The following is a 5081-nucleotide window of genomic DNA, read 5'->3' as shown; positions in this document are numbered from 1 at the left end:
CTGAGCAGCCCCTTCCAATCCTTGACAACCCTTTCCATGAGAAAATTCCTCCTCTGAGCCTCCCCTGGCCCAGCCTGAGGCCGTTCCCTCTCCTCCTGTCCCTGTTCCCTGGCAGCAGAGCCCGACCCCCCCGGCTGCCCCCTCCTGTCAGGGACTTGTGCAGAGCCACAAGGTCCCCCCTGAGCCTCCTTAAAATAGACCCAACAATGGGAAAAAAAAAAAGGAACTGAGGTGAAATCAGTAAAACAAAGAGATTTGCAGTGATACTCCCATTTCTCCTCACCCAGTGTCTGTATCCACACCTGCAGCTCCATCGTGGCTCTGGTTACCAGCGGAGCAGGGACCCACCTGCCCACTGCAGCCACAGAGATCCCACCCGTGCTGGGGCCATCCCAAGTGCCCTCAGAGATCAGGGAGTTCCAGTGTTATCCCCCAAAGCCGCGTTTCTGGAGCTCCCAGCTCACATCCACACCGCAGGCTCGGGAGGACGGGGTAAAGCAGCGGCCACGTGAACTCAACGGGTGCCTTCCAAATTCCACTAAATCCCTTGGAGAAGTCTGTCCCTGGGGAACAGAGTGCCCTTGCTTCACTGCAGCTTAATCCTCCCCTAATCCTCCTCTCCAAGGCAGGATTATTGTACAGTGAAGAGAGAAATTTCTCCTTCTGGCTGAGTTTCCATAGGTGACTTTAGGGTGTTTTACCTCTCTCGTGGTGCTGTCAGCAGCGCCCCTGGCCAGGCGTGGGGCTGGATTCCCTCTTCTCTCCACTGGCTCTCCCCTGTTTTGCAGGCAATCCATTGAAATGAATGGGACTGCTGGGAGAGAACTCGACATAATCTGCACCAGGGCTGTAAAATGTTTTATGTCCTGAATTCCCTCCCAGAGGAAAAGTTTTGTAGCCAATTAAACCAATGGATTTGAATGTGTTTGTTGCTATTGCTGAGCAGTGAATATTCCACTCAGGCATTCCAATGGGTACGGAGAATAGGACACTCTTAGAGTGTGGAAGGTGCACAGACAGAACAGTTGCAATGTTGGGGTGTTTTAAGGTCCAACACCTGCTGGCAGCTCATGACAAACCAGGTACTCCCTGAGCAAAACCAGTATTTTGGTGCTGCCTAATGAGATATTGGATCATTAGAGAAATATTTGTTTCCAAGGGAAAACAGGAGCAATTAATCTACTCTCACATCAAGGAAGGTGGTTTTGGGAAGAAAACCCCACCCCACACAGAGCTTCAAGCAGGACTTGTGGGCTGCTGGGTTGAAACATGCTCATAAAAAACTTGGAGTCACTTAAAATTTTATCACCACTTTTTAAAAAAAATCATATCTTTAATTGTTTTAAACCTATTAATGATAAGGTAAGAGCAAAAACATGGTTTAGGTTTGCCCTGAGCTGAGTCTGGTGGCAAAATCCAGGGAGAATTCTTGGCTCATGGTGCAGGAGAGCGGCTGTAAAAAGCCACGGAGCTCTGGAGCACATCCAGAGAAGTCCCAATCCCTGAAGGTTCCCAAGGAAGGGCTGGACGTGGCACTCCGGGCTCTGGGCTGGGGACAGGGTGGGCATTGGGCACAGCTTGGACTCGGTGATCCTGGAGGGCTTTTCCACCCTCAAGGATTCTGTGATATCACAGGCACAGGTTTGGTGGGCAAATTTTCTCCTCAAGCCAAAGCTTGGTGAAGGGGTCTTGAAATTCTTCATGGCTTCAGCTTCCTGAGAGATAAAAAACCCCAAATAAATATGACCAGCACCAAAAGTCACTACCTGAGTTTGGGGCCAGAGGAGATCATCACCTGTAAGGGAAATGATTTACTCCAACATGAAACACATCTACTGCTGCCCTCACAGAGCCTCAGAATGCAATAAATCCTCTGTCTCTCCAGCACAGGATCAATTGGGAATCCCCCCTGAGCACGGAATTGTGCCTCCGAGCCTCACCCTCCATTTACAAGGTTTCTCTTCTCAGCGATTGTTCCATCAGCCTTAAAAAGCCGAGCTGCACTTTTCTCGCTGCTGCAGGAAACCCAAAATGATCATTCCGAGCACAGGAATTGTCTCAAAGCCCACCATGGCCGTTGAAATGTCAGTGCTGCCACTGCTGATGTTTTAACAAAATCAGGAGTGAGGAGTTGATGGAACCACGCCAAATCCTGGCACCAGGACCCACAGCTGCACTCACAGCCCAGAGCTGCCAGGGCGTGCTCCGGTGAGCAGGGACTCAGCAAAACACTGGACATCAGTAACAACCCATGAATCTGAGAAGACAAATTCATTTAAATGCATTTCAAATGCCTCAATTCAATTCATTTCAGCGCTAATTGAAAAATAATCAGCCACAAACCTGGGGGTGTCTGAGCTGCAATGGAAGCTGAGATGGTCACACCAGTTCAGGGAGGTGGAAGGTGATTGAAGTACCTCATGTAGTGGCACCTTTGTTTAACAAGATATTTAAGGCAAAAATCGTTAATTGCTTTATTATCATGTACCTCTATTTGAAAAAGAAATGGAGCATACAGGTAATTAATTACTTTCTGTTCTGAAAACATACTGGCCTCAAATACCACTCCCAGTTTAGCTGTGGGTTAAAAGCCCCCAGTGTCATTTTTCCTGTGCAAAGCCCCGGTCAGACCCATTCATTAACCAGCTGGTGGCAGTGTTTTCATTAGGAAAAGATAAAAGGCATCCCACTCCTTTCCCAGAGAATCCGCTCCTTCTGCTATTAATGTGGGAGAATCTTCCTTGTTACTTGGTTTCCTTCATTAAAATTCGAAGGAAATCCATACAGGATATAAAACTCCTCCGTCACTGCTGCAGAATCCTCTGGTTTTCACAGCTAATGGAATATTTTACTGCCCTTTGGAGCCTGGCTGTTGTTTCTGCTGCTGGAATTCTGGTGTTAGAGGGCTCCTTGCTTTCCTCGGCAAGTTAGTTTAGATTTCAAACAGAGGTGTTGGAACGAAATAAAAACATGACAGATTTAATCGTGGTTTCTGCCCACTGGTGGACTTTGTGTTTGGGGAGAAAGGTTGGAAATTGCTTCTGGAAAAGGAGAGCACAGCAATATTCCCTTGCTCTCCCCACACATCCAGCAATGGCTCATTCCCATCCCTCTCCTAAATCTTAACTTAAACCAGGCCAGAGCTGCGTGGAGGAGAGCTCCACCTCTCCTCGTGGTATTTATTAACAAGAGATAACAATTAATCAGCATTTAACAGGAACAACTTGCAGGATGCAGGCTGGAAATACCTCTCCTAAACCCATCCCTCCCAAGGTGCCAGCAATGAGCCTTGCCATGTGATATTTACAGTTTTCCAGCCTGGAGTTGCAGGTACAAGGATCCTGAGTGATAAGGGAAAGCCACTCCATGTGATATTTACAGTTTTCCAGCCTGGAATCACAGATACAAGGATCCTGAGTGATAAGAGAAAGCCACTCCATGTGATATTTACAGTTTCCCAGCCTGGAGTTGCAGGTACAAGGATCCTGAGTGATAAGAGAAAGCCACTCCATGTGATATTTACAGTTTTCCAGCCTGGAATCACGGATACAAGGATCCTGAGTGATAAAGGAAAGCCATTCTGACCCCTCTGACATCCCACTCCCACCACAAGGAGCCGATCCCTCCTCCCCGTATGTGCCAGCCGGGCCATCTGCAGCAGCTCCATCTGCTCACGGGCATCTCCAACCTCCACAGATGTACCCAAAAGTGCTGCCAAGGCTTGTGGAAACACCTCCTGGAGGGCTGGAAACACACGGTGCTACAGCTAGGATGAGAAAAAGAATAAAACTCTTAATTTATTGCAGGAAAACCTCCAGCAGCTCCAGCAGGGCCCATAACTGTGGGTCCTGACCCCTCCTGCTCCCCCATCCCACCCAAATTAGTGCAGGTGCAGGAGCTGAAGGGATAATGCCCCCATGAGGGATGTAATGAGGTTTGGGAAAGTCTCCTGCCCCCCTGGGAGTGCCTGCAGTGCAGTTTGGGAATGGCCAGTCGAGGTGGCAGCTCTCCAAGGCTGGCACTTCTCGCTCCTTTTAGCACCAGGAGCGCTCGGCTTGCTTTGGATTATCTGGAAAACAAGGAATAAACACTTCCTAACATCAATAAATCTGCTGGTCTTTTAGAGTCAGTGCTTTGGGAGACTGGGAAAGCTTTTCTCCAGGTTTTGCCACAATTTTCAGCTTGGATTTGCTTTTCCTTTCTTGTCCAGGAGACCAGAAATCAGTGCAGGTAATTCTGAGGTTAAAAATGTACAATAAAAGGGAAAAAGCAAACACACCTGCACGTGTCACTCCAGACCAGGAAATCTGTCAGGCAGCTCAGCAGAAAGGTCACAGTGACACTGGATTTCAGTGGCTCTGGAGCTCCTGGTGGCTTCCAGGGCTGGGAAGGACACAGGACATGGGATGTGTGTCCAGGTGTCCGGGTGGGTGAACATCCTGGATCTGCTCCTGAAGGAGACAGGAGCAGGAGCTTGACAGCTGGCAGGGAATGTTCCTTGCTGTGACTCTGTCAGGATTGATTGATTTCCACTGATCACTTCATTCTTTATGATCTGGCATTTTCCAATGGAAAACGGTTTGGAAGAAAGTGCTGGCCAGCCTGATTTCAACACCTCTGGGGTTTTGTTTCATTCCTGGCCTTTTTCAATACTTGAGGAGTGCACCATTTCTGCATTAATTGCAACTGTTTGCAATAAAATTTGCCCATAAACCCCCCTAGGGCACACATTTCATTATCCCTTCATCAAGTTGAAAAAAACCCACTGTAAATATTTCTCCATGAATAAGTGATTGATGCTTCAATCATGTTTGGATTTGCATCCACCTTGGTGTCCTTCCCCTGTGAATATTCCTGTGAGCTGCCTGAGTGATTACAAAATTAAGCATTGCTGTCTGGAGTGTTTTGGGAACACTTTCATGTTTATTCCCCGAGCCCTTCTCCATGGAAAAGGAGCACTGGTCCCAGGGTGTGAATTGGTGGCCACAAATAAATGTGAAATGCACAGAAATCTGCTGCTGGGCAGCAAGGGAAAACAAATCCCCAAAATCTGGTGGTGCCGAAATCAGAGAGCAGGACCT

The 5081-nt window shown here is 48.1% G+C and overlaps 1 long non-coding RNA gene across 4 annotated transcripts; it reads right to left on the bottom strand.

Moving 5' to 3' along the window:
* Positions 1-738: 738 nt before the first annotated feature.
* On the bottom strand, positions 739-4219 carry LOC138112887 (uncharacterized). 4 transcript variants are annotated; one of them, XR_011151896.1, is made up of 3 exons: positions 3757-4219; positions 2344-2432; positions 739-2257 (listed from the first exon to the last, which is right to left on the bottom strand). It is a non-coding gene; the product is annotated as an uncharacterized lncRNA (long non-coding RNA). The 4 variants fall into 4 exon arrangements; XR_011151893.1 differs by lacking the exon at positions 3757-4219 and adding an exon at positions 3308-3579; XR_011151894.1 differs by lacking the exon at positions 3757-4219 and adding an exon at positions 2786-3301.
* Positions 4220-5081: the final 862 nt, after the last annotated feature.

This window comes from Aphelocoma coerulescens, chromosome 6, assembly GCF_041296385.1.
Source record: "Aphelocoma coerulescens isolate FSJ_1873_10779 chromosome 6, UR_Acoe_1.0, whole genome shotgun sequence".
In the NCBI taxonomy this organism is placed as follows: domain Eukaryota; kingdom Metazoa; phylum Chordata; class Aves; order Passeriformes; family Corvidae; genus Aphelocoma; species Aphelocoma coerulescens.
The sequence above is the reverse complement of the archived record's forward strand: the minus strand, read 5'-3'. Positions and strand labels throughout refer to the sequence as shown.